General features: G+C 39.3%; 1 protein-coding gene across 1 annotated transcript in view; it reads left to right on the top strand.

Moving 5' to 3' along the window:
- The window catches only part of CDC73 (cell division cycle 73), a 96,301-nt gene that overhangs the window by 58,704 nt on the left and 25,544 nt on the right, over positions 1-12,053 (top strand). The gene's annotated exons all lie outside the window — the stretch shown is intronic.

The raw sequence follows: 12,053 nt of genomic DNA, 5'->3' as shown, positions 1-12,053 counted from the left end.
TACTGTATGCTTTAAAAAAACCTCTCGGTAGGGGATGCTGAAGATGGCAAGCGAGCAGCATTCCTACCCATGTGTTTGTCCATCCTTTTTTGAGAAGAGAATGAATTCAGTGCTTTGGACTTGATTTCTTTTTTTGCTTGTTTAGCCAGAGGATAAAGAAAATATGATGGTTCTATCATATGGAATCTTGGGCTGGATTTGGGAAGGTGCTTTCTTTGCTAGCGCATAATGATTCTCCAGGCAGTCACTGTGTTTTACTATTCTAGATGCATATTCTGGTAATTTCCTAGAAACACAATCAGACTTCTATTCCCCTAAATCACCTATGCATACTTACTTTCTATGTTAATTCAGCCTTGTGTTTAATGTACGCATTTCCTGTCCTAATGGCATTTTCTGCAAATCCTATCATCTTACCTGGGACCATTTTAGGAACATGGCCATATCCCCCAAATATTTAATGCAAATAAAACATGCATATCAATAAAGCCTTTAATCTCCTCAATTCTAGTTATCTTTTATTTTAAAAACGTTGGAGGATGGGATGTGATGCAGGTAGTGAGGGAATGGAGTGGGAGAGGAGATGCTTCCAGCCGGTGCCGCTTACTGTTCTGGGACTTCAATGAATAATTCAGAACCAGTGTTTTGGTTTTTTTTTTTAAAGGTTGTGTGTGTGCTAGCTACTGCATATGCAACTTAAATACACAGTTTCTTATGTTTACAATTCTGTGTATTATATAGGGTATATAGTCTGTTGCTGTGTGTGTGCAGACATGACAGAGAGGTTAGTGCTGTCAGCTTGCTGTACTCTGGATTACCAGTAGGGCAGTGAGATACTCATGCAGTTAACTAAACCTGTGTTGACTTACAAGTAATGTAAATACGACTGATTTATCAATCTTCAGATCAGGCATATAAGAATGTATTTGAAAAACAAGGCTAAATCTCAACAGGATGCCCACTGAGATCCATAGTGCTTCCAGTGATTTAAGTTTCTGCTGACTTAATTTACTCATGCTTCCACCATACCTGAAGTGCATTTCCAAAGGGTCATGAATTCTAAGCAGTACATTTACCTACTGGTGTTTGTCTCTTCCCGTAAATGCTAATAGTAAAGGTACAAAAACCTCAAGGGCCGTTTATTTTCTAGATAGAAGGGAGTACCGTTAGTTTTGGCTTTTAAATTATATGACCACATCACTTGTGCATAGGCTGTAAAGTTCAGGCAGAGCTGTTTCCTGTTGTCATCTTGTGACACAAACAAGTTGAATCTGGAATGTTTAGATCTTAGTGCACCGTTTCTTTTCTTCATACTTTGTTTACATTTAAAGGATGAGCAGGTCTTAGTTTATCTTGCGGGTGTGTAAAGAAAAACCCTTTTCTCCCCACTCTCCTTCCCATTGATTTCTATCTACGTATGTGATTGTAGGTTGAGATAGTCAAAGTTTCAGAGACAAGTTCCTTTTATAGAACTTTCTTTTTCAGTGTTTCTATGCAGTACTGTGTGTTCCTGGATGTTTCAGGAGGGCGGAACTTGCTTTGCTCTGTAAGTGTGACCTGAAGGTTTAAGTAGTCTTGCTGTGGTCGTAGATTGGAATGAGCTTTATTTTGGCTAGATCTCACCATGAAGGGTCAGTGGACTGCTTGTTCTTGATCCGAGGAGTAGTATGTTCTGTGATGTTGCCATGGTTACATCTTAAATTAGAAGCTGCAATGTTGGTGTTTGAAATACATCTACTAAGGCTAAGGAGGAGTTAGAGCGATGTGCAGATGTGCTGCGTGAATGTAAGGAATGCTGTAGAGTTAACGTGGCCAGTGCAAGGTTGACTGTGCAGTGAGTTATACCATGTTAGAAGCAGATGCAGGAAATCATTTAAGATAACTAGAATAACTTGTGCACAAGACTGGGATAATTGTGCAGAATATCTGTGCAAAACAAAATTGTGTGGCTTTAGAATATATTATCCAAAAATCTTGAGAAACTTCTTTTGTGTAACTTTCAGAGAGCAGTCAAGTCTTGTCAAACTAGTTTTAAGACTCTGGGTGGGAGCCATTTGAATAAAGCTTTCTCTTGGCAGCAGTAACAGAAGTTTCTCAAATGAGTTTACAGTGTTCCAATGGTCAGGTGTACTGCTTAGAAAGATAATTTTCTGCCTGATGGCTACAAGTCCCCTGAAAGTTAAATATGTACATCACAATTGAATGTTTCCATATGGGTTATGCTTTATGAATGCTCCACAAATACTCTGCAGAGATTATTCTATCAGAGTAAAGCGTAGCCGTATATAAGTTTCAATGTGTTGAAAACCCTTTTAGGTGACAGTTCAAAATGATTAATGGCAATGTTTTCAAGAGTGGTTATTTTTACTTTAAAACTTTTTCACTCTGGAAATGCTTTCATACAGGACATCATAAAGCTTTAGCTTAAACTCTATGTTAAACTATGTGTATGGCCAGTGGCTGTTCATCTCAATGATTCAAATAGGATACTTGTCCAATATATCATTTCCAGTACAGTATTTCTAATCTGAGTCCTTATTCTGTGATCACAGTGTATTTCTTAACTCTCAGAAGCATTTTTGTAACTGAGTGAAAAACAGCAATCTAGAAATGACCACAAGTGTCAGTATTGCCTGCCTTTATTTTTCTTAGCAAAAATTTCACTATTTCTTAGGATGTTTTGTAACCCATCTCACACTTGCTGCACTTTGTGTTGATGGTCAAGATTTTGCTCTGTTCTAATGGCTCCCAAGTGACTCCACTAATCTTTGGGTGTACAAAATTTAAAGCACAAGTAGAGCACGATAGATCCATTTTCAGTAGCTAGAGAAGAACAGGAAGAGTTTCCAGTAAGTGAAACTGCATACCTATTTTTATGTTCTCTAATGAGTAGTTTATAATTGTTCTAATCAGTCAGAAAGCGATTTAAGCACTTTGCGAAATTGTTAGAGAGGAAAGACCGGATGATCTCTCATCATCCATAAGGCAGGAGGCTTAGTCCACCATCTGCCCAATGAAACATTTCAAGGGGATTTTTCAGGATCGAGTCTTTCTCTAGTAACTGAACAGACGTTCTACCTACCCAAGAGGAGTTCAGTCTCAGGATTTCTTATAGCATTTTATGAAGAACGCAGGTCTGGAGCGCTTCAGAATGTGATTGAAAAGCCAAAACGTCTTTGTTTTTTGGTATATTACTGTTCTGGTCATGCATTAGATGCAGATTTTGCATATAATAATATTATATAATAAAACAATAGAATTTTGTCTCTATCACATTTGTTTCTGTACTGTATTTGGAATTTTTCATGTCTTTCCCCCCCGGCTTTGCATCCAATTATTGCCATTCTTAAGTGCTAAATGAAGGTTTTCTTTCCAGGGGATGGACAACAATTTCATTTAGATAGTGCAGTTCTCCCCTGTTGAAGTGACATGCCAGTGGTAGCATTTTCTGCTTGTCAGAAGTGTTCCTTTTGCATTCTGAAAAGAGCAGGGGCTTTATGAAGCTTTGATTCAGCACAGCAGGGGAGAGAAGGCCAATGAACACAAGTACCAAACGTTCAGAGGCAGTTTAAAGACTGTGGAAAATAAACTTACTCTGCTTGTCTTATGAGACTTTTTCATTCCAGGTGCCTGCGCTATAAGATCAGGTTGTCCCTACCGCTCTCCCTACACTCCCATCATGAACTTGACACTTTTTAATGAGAACAGAAATTGTTATAGAAATTGAGATTTTGGGGAAGGGTTTGCCTGTTGCAACCTGCCCAGCTCCTTCTTTCTGCACCATCTGTTCCTAAAAAAAGCTGCACAGAGACCTTTTCTGCCTTCAGGCTTTTGAGGCATCCCAATGAATCGAGGAGCTTTGGCCGCATGAGCTCACTGCCAAAGCACAGGCCTTTCCTGCCCACTTGGGCTGCGTTTTTGGGCTGTTGGACCTGTCTTGTGGCTTGTTGGAAGGCTGGCTGAGAGACTTGCAGCTCTTCATGTTCATCTTCTTACCAGTTGTTGGGGTGTTTTTTTGTTTTGTATTTTTTTTGCTATTGTGACTGTGGTTTGTGTGTAAATATGGAGGCATTTCATCAGCCTCAAAAGTTTTTAGTTCTTTGTAGTAAATCAAGGTAAAAATGGTGGCATGGATCTTCAGTTAATGTTAAACATTGAGACTGAGCAGCTGGAAGTTTCCAAGCTGCCCGAATTTCATCTCTTTTGGGGCTGAGTCCTGTATTGATTCTTTCCATGTGTCATATTTCCTCAAGAGCTTTAGTGCGAGAACTTCTGCAGCTCCATTAGGTAGGTATCCTCATTTACAGCTAGTTTTGTGGGATCTAGAGGATTTACAGTGGAAACCACAAAGCTTTAGTAACTGTCTTAAATACCTGGGGCCTTTTCTTCTAACAAGAATGCTTAAACTGAGAAAGGCAACAAAATATATGGATAACTACTTTCTCCAGCGATCCCTGTGATAAATTTAAGAAGTGTTTGTTAATAGTCAGTGTCGAACTCGGATCTTAGCTTGGAAAGTTATTATTCTTTTTTTAAAGCAGTTCCTTGCCGTGCTTGTGGACATACTGCTAAAATTGCTTCCAGTGTCTTGCATATTATATAGTTTGGTAGAGTTACTTTCAGCTTGGCCAGGCAGATAAACATCTGCCATTTCCCATAAGTTATTCTGTCTTGATTCCCTCAACTTGAAGTGATTTCCAACCAGGGTATATTAATAAGATGTTTTATCACGTATTGTGCTTAAATTCATTGAACTGATTCCCTGTTGCTTCAAAGTAACTTCTATTCTTGTGGGAAAATTTAATTGGAAGCAAGTATTCATTTGTCCATGTTTCTGCTGGACAAAGAAATTATCCTGCTATGTGAAGTGACTTCCCATATGCTTCTTTTCTGGTCTATCCTACAGATTTTGTCATTCCACTTTGGAAATTCACTTCAAAATCAACTACAGCATCTCCTTAGTGACTTCGAAAGACATTTAAACTGTGTTGTGGAAAATATGCTTTTGGTCTGAGTAACTATGTTCATAATTCCTTTTTTAATTTATATAAGAATCTAGTTGAATTTTGGCGGTTTTGAAGGCATTTTTAACAGAAATTACTGTTTAGCTTGGAGAAGAAAAGGCTCCAGGGAGACCTCATCGTGGCCTTTGAGTACTTGAAGGGAGCAATTAAACAAGATGGGGTATATCTGTTGATGAGGGTGGATAGTGATAAGACAAGGGGGAATGGTTTTACGAGGTTTAGGTGAGATATTAGGAGGAAGTTTTTCACCCAGAGGGTGGTGATGCACTGAAACTGGTTGCCCATGGAGGTTGTAGATGCCCCATCCCTGGAGGCATTCAGGGCCAGGCTGGATGTAGTTCTGGGCAGCCTGGTCTGTGGGTTGGCAACCCTGTACGTAGCAGGGAGTTGAAGCTGGATGAGCACTGGGGTCCTTTTCAACCCAGGCCATTCTGTGATTTCATTCTATAATTATATTGACATAACAATATTCTGAAATAACATTTGAAGTTCTACTACCCTACACCATATTTCTTTCAGAGTTTTTTCTGCTATTTAGTGTTACCTAATGGAATAGGAAAGAGAGCTCTTATGCATCTTGTCCATCTCAAGGCATAATGTTAAGTATCATACATGCTGTGAATAGATTTGTATTGAAAAGAAAGAAAAGGTGTATTTTCAATGCAGTAGACCAAATTTTATGAATTCAGGGCTAAAGGATTTTATTTCTAGAAGAGATACATTTTTGTAACTCTTAATCAGCATTTGCAAAGCTTTCTATCACTGATCCGTCTTAGTGAAGTAAATTTACAGGGAGCATCTGTCATCCTCTTACAAAAAAAAAACAACCCGAACAAAACAACCCATAAAATTTGTCATACCCTTAAAATAATATCCCAGTTTCATGACCTTGGGCAATGGGTTGCACATTGCAGATTCTTCCAGGTTTTTTTCTCAAGGATTTTCCTAACTAAGCATTCAGGCTTCTGAAAATGCCTTTCTCTTTTTTTTTTTCCCCAGTTAATGCTTTGAGCTTTACTCATATGTGCAAGTATTATGGTCTACAATTTGATAAGAAGGCAGCTGGCTTTAAAGAGACTAAATGATTTTTGTTCCCACATTTGGGTCCCCGTCTTGGTTTGCTTTGGAGTTGGTTATTTTGCCACATACAGAAAAACGTTGTTATTATCAGTAAGAAGCACACTAATGTAAGGGGGGGAAGGCAGAAAAAAGACAGAAAACAATGGTTTTCTACTTCAATTCAATTTGTAAGCAAGCGAAGGAGTGTAAACCCTGCCATAATGATAATTGCTTGGAATAAGACCTGAATACAATACTTAGTGTAGAGGGAATCTTTGGATTTGAGAATTTAGGTCACCTCACATTTAAATGTTATCTTCACTGTGGGGAAAAAATACCTTTTGCCATTTAAGTTTCTTTATTTTCCCACTGACCCTGCGTAGCGCTGTGTGGAAATACGCACCAACGTCTGTATTTCAGTGCTGGGTTTGCCTCATGACAAAAAGGGGTTTTGTTCTGTGTAATTAACTTGGTTATCTGAGGTGGGCTGGGGAAATGGAGTGGGGAGAAGAGATATGCCAGTAATGTGGGAAATGCTGGTTGCAGCGGGGAAGGCGCTGGTTTTTTGAATCTCTGTACCTCTCAATAGCAGGTTAGTTGGGAGCAGTGCCAGATTAAAATTGCATCTGTGTATTCACATGATAATGCCTACAATCTAATAAGCCTGGTGGAATGTGGACCATTAGGGAACAGATGCATCAGCCTACTCTGAGTGGTCTGGTGGAGTCGGCTTGGTCCCGTGTGGCTGGAGCTAATAAGCTCTGATGACTCTGTGTAGAATTGCCTGCTTGTTCTTGAAACAATGCTGCAGCATACATGAGATGCTTGCAAGATTTATAAATAGTAGCTCCGTGCTGTGTGGCGGTGCTGCTTCTGAAGCCCTGCTGGCATAGGGAGGGAGCTGGCTATGTTTCTATGAAGCTGCCCTGAGCTAATGAAATCGCTACATCAGAGGAACCTCTCTCATCTGGAATGGAAAATGTGCTGCTTAGAATATCTGATCACAGTTGATTGAGATCTGATGGCAAGAGTAGGTTGGGTTTTTACGGAGTGGCTTTCACAGTGCCTTGTCATAATTTCTATCTAATTTTCAAATATTTCTCTTCAAACTAGGCACTAGTCAGTGACAAAAACGGCTGAGAAGAAAAGGGATTTTGCTCCTCCTTCAGAGTAGGCACATATTCATTTACACGAGAATATGACAGTGTAGGAGCTAAGAAATAAAGAAGAAATAGCACTTGCCTTGCCTTTTCATAACATCTTCTTAGAGGAATAGAAGAATAAATATGAATGTGTGAAGTATCTGTACTTAGTACCGGCCTTTTTAGTTAACTGTAATATTACTGTATGCTGTCCTTTCTCAAAAGGTGATGCTGCTGTTTTGGTTTTGTTTTTCTCATAAAAATAGAGCAATACCAGCATAAGTCAAGCAAGGATGAGCCCTGTGAAATTACATCTGTTTCTGACTGGTAAAGCTCTCTGAAGCACAAAGTTCCAGGGTGTCATAACAGAGGAATCTTGTTACTCTTTTGTGGTATTTTTTGTCTCCTTAGCGAGGTCATTCTTGGCATTGAGAACCATGCTCTCTTCCAAAACATTGTTCTCTGTGGCTTACTCATTTTTACTTCCTGCCACTTAAGTGCTCAAGAGTTTTCCAGTGAAGGGATCTTAGTCCACAACAGATTGCAGTGGGGGGGTGGAAAAAAAGTGTTTACTTTTAGTCACTGACAGAAGGCATATCAAAGACACAACTATTTGAAGTAACTGGACAGCTGTGAAGGCTGAAGGAGAGCTGAGGGGCTCTTACTGCACAAGATGCATTTCCTTCAGATATACTGTGAATTCTGTGGGATCTTTAAAGACAGCTGATAGTCTCTCAAATGCAAGCAGAAGAAATGGAAGTTGCACTTGAGCCCTACCTGTGTCTGTCCTGCCTGGTGTGGTGTGCCATCTTACTTTGTACACAGCTGGAAGTTATGTGTTAAGGTTCTATGTATGTGCGTATTTGCAGAGGAGAGGAAAAAGCCATTTGAAAACTTCTAAAATGTGTTTTAAAATATAATTAGAGTCTGTTCATCGAGTTAGGGCATTAGGCTTTTCTGCAGGGATTAGTGAAGATGGCGTAAGACAGTGCATAATAGGGAGATCTATAAGTTGGTTGAGGTTTCTGTATGGCTCTTATCATGTCTCCATCTTTGAATAGAGTGGCCCCAGACTGTCGGAGTGAGACTTTGCCAGCTGACCTTCATTTAAGAGGATTGCACTTCTGCACTGCTGAAAATACAGCTGTGCCTGAGCCATTTTGAACAGTGATAGTATTATAAAGCGGATCTCATAATGCATAGGCAGAAGCTTCGAGATGGGCTGTCTAGCATATGGATTGTATATAAATTGAAAAAATAAAAGTTGGATGTTCTCGTCCTTGTGCTTTGAGAAGGGCTTAATTTAATCTTCACTACTAAAGAGAGAGGAATAATGGGGAGTTTAGATAAAATGCTGAAGGTAGCTGAAAGTAGAGGCAGAAGGCAAAATAGAAAAATTTATCTTTGGTGATAGGACCAGAATTCTTCCTCTTTTTTAACAGAATACATTCTTCATCAATTTTTAACTATTATGGTTAATTTTTATTACAGACCTATATCATTGACTTTTACTTTCTATAGTAGGGTGGCGTTAATTCAGTGGCAGCGATTTTTGTAATCTATTTGCCACCGATTACAGCTGCAATAACACACACGTTCTGTTACACACACACTATTGCAGAAACTTTGAAGTTGATTCTTTCAACATGAATGTTAGCCAAGAAGCACGCAAGTAGCAAGCATTTGTGCTATGATGAAGATGAAATACATTCTACTGTTTATCATAAACGTGAATCTGTGATGCATGAGACTGAAATACTGGTGGCTCAGGTGACTATTGTACAATGATTAAAGCTGTGGTTTTCTTGCTCGATTTGGTTGAACGGAAGCAGCCCCATCAAAAGTCGGTATAGATTTTGGACCAAGAGTCAGACTTCTAGAACACAATTAAATGAAGGTAACTGAAAACTGAACATCGAGTACAAAACAGGTTTTAGTTTATAGTGTTCGGGAAATTACTTTCTCCCTAACAGATTCCATAATAATATAGGCATGGCCTAGAAAATCTGGGATTTGGGGTTTCCATTGCTTTCCCAGCTGTTGGAGCTGATGTGTGGAGTCGTGTAATTTAGTGTTACGTAGCAGCGATTGTTGCAAAACATACTAAGTTTTTTATGTCTACACCTAAGGAGGAAAGCTGCAGGCCTGTTGGAATTACAACTTGGACAATTTGGACTTAGGTAGCATAGAAGATTGTCAGAAATCCCATGACTGATAAGAGTGGCTTTTCTTGTGCGTTTTAGAAGTGTTCAAACTTAACGTTGTACTGAGAAAGATGGTTAGTGATTTCTACTAGTGGCAAGAGCAACCACTAGAGAATGCTGGGAAACACAAGGTGTTCCCCCCCCCCCCCCTTTTTTCTTTTATTAAATAGGGAAAGCATAAAGAACTAGGGGCTCTGGGACTCTTAAAGTTGAATGAGATGGTATTAGTATGCTTTATGTTTATGAACTTTGTGTGTTTAGTTCATGGAGATTATGTATTTGGATTTCTAAGAATGGAACTACGCCTATTTTTATGTATACACATTCAGAGATAAATCCTGTTTAGGTAGTGAAGGATGTCCATAGTTTGAGTTAGAATGTGCAAGTGTGTCTTTGAGGATTTCTTTTCTTAAAATCTTGAAGTAAACACATTGAGGAGAATAGTCTTATTACTGAATCAAAGTTAAATATCCTGAAATCTTTCGTTTTACTTGACACAAATATATCCAATCACTGTTTAGGAATAAAATAGTGTTACAGTCAAACGTCACCTCCAGTTGTGATAGTTTTTTAAATAGCTTTTTCACATGGAACCTATAGTGAGCTTGTAAGTTAAAAATGTAAGGTATTTGTATCCATTGAGAAGGGTTGGTTTTACTCAGATTGTCTCTTTTCAGTGAAATAAGAGGTTTGTCACAAGAAGACCAACAGCTTAGTGTTTGGGGACAGATTGCCACGTGTTAGCTTTCCCAGTTTCTGTGTGATAAGAGCTGGGACTAGGTCAGCTCCTTGGAACAGATTTAAACTTGTTGGCAGGAGTGTGAGCGAAGGAGCAGAGGAACAGAATGTGCACTGACAATGCACAGGGTGTGCTCCTGCAGCCCCAGCTAAAGGTGCCCTGCCTGAAAAAGCCTTTGTCTCAAGGTTGTGTTTCTCTTTCCCTGTGTTTTAACTTCGAGTAGTGCTGTGTTTATGTATCCTGCTTGGTGAAGACATTTCACAGGGGCTTTTTGTACAAACTGTAAACATAAGGCTTAAATGAGGCTTGTGACAAAGGGGGAAACAAATGAATTTACATTCCTGCTGTGGGGAAGTGGTATCTGGCTGCCATTAGGATCAAGGGTGCATCTGCCTAGTGTTAAAAGGCAAACTAAGCCCATGCATTGTTCTTCCTGCATGTCAAAACCCATTGTGTCTTGATTTGACTTCTTCCCATCTTCGTAGCACAAATTTCTTCCTTTTGGTCTTTTTTTTTTTTTTTTTTTTTTTTAAGTTCCTTGAACTAAATGGTAGGAGGTGTGGGGTAAGAACGGAATGGAATCTGATCTGAGGGCTTTTTCTTTGTTTTGTTTTTGAGGATATGGTGTTTCTTTTGTTCTTCAATGTAATTGTTTTTCTAATATGGGAACTTGAACCTGTCAAGTTCTGCAACTGGAACAGGAGGACAAATATAGGCAATATTCCAGGTGACTCCGAAAATGTCTCTGGCCTTTCCAGCTTGAGGGAGTTAGAGTGTAACTGTAGCGCATGGAGCTGCAGGAAGCATCAGATGTGGATCCTGGACCAAACTGAAAAACTTTCACAGTCAATTACTGTGGTGTTTTTAACTTGATAGGCTGGTGTTGTACAGGTATTGCTTGGCTCTCAGTACTTGTTGACACTTGTTGTGCAGGTGCCCAAGCTAGTGTCTCAGCGAGCAGCCTGTTGATTCAAGAGCTCTGACAGATGCTGTGCTGTAGACCTCTGCGGTGCTTGCATATGGCACAAAACATGTACAAATATGCTTTTGTACTTCTTACATCACTGTAAACTACTTTTTAAGTGCAATTGATTTCACTTACCTCTAGCCAGTGCAGCAAGTACATGTTCAACAGGACTCTGAAGTGTATTTGTGTACGAGTGACTCAGCAAAGAAATGCACAAAAAGTTGAGAAAATCTGAGCCTGAATTGCATTACCAGCGTTAATCAACAGATTTCATGAGTCTGTACATTAACGTTGCTTGCAATGTGTTCTAGGCCTCAAGATCATCACTTTTTCTTCCCTGGCTATGTCTTCCAAACAGCCATTTCAATGTAGAAGTGGTTCCTATCTCTTGTGTTCCTATCATCACTGCCATCATTCAGAGCCTCTTGTCTCTTCTTCCCTTATTGCAATTTACAGTAGCCACAGCTAAGGCTTTTGATCCTGAAAAAGCTCATGCTGCTTCTGAACTCAGCAGTTACTTTACCTGGTGACAAAAATAACACAGAGTTCATTGCTGCAAAATTCCTCTTTGTGCATTGGCTACAAATAGAGTTTCTAAGACTTTCCCCTGATATTTCAAGTCTTCCAAGGTGATACTGGGAGATTTCTCAACATCTCCCTGCCCATGATCACTCGAGACAATTTCATTTTCTTGTAATATGGTGCGATGTATAAGCATGAACATTGAAGTTGCTTTGAGCTGCAATTGCTGAAATTGGTAACATACAAAAGAATGAAATTAAAACTTGTTTGGTTTTTTTTTCTGTAAATACAAAGGATGAAACATTGCTGGGAAAAAAATGATGCTGAATAATTTGTTTAACCAGTTGTTACTGGGGCTGAGGGGGGAAGATGGTTTTATTTAGCTTCCTATATATT

This window comes from Coturnix japonica, chromosome 11 (assembly GCF_054131305.1).
Source record: "Coturnix japonica strain WE chromosome 11, WE-NBRP24, whole genome shotgun sequence".
Lineage (NCBI taxonomy): Eukaryota > Metazoa > Chordata > Aves > Galliformes > Phasianidae > Coturnix > Coturnix japonica.
Note: the sequence above shows the minus strand (reverse complement) of the source record. Positions and strands in the feature narration are given on the sequence as shown.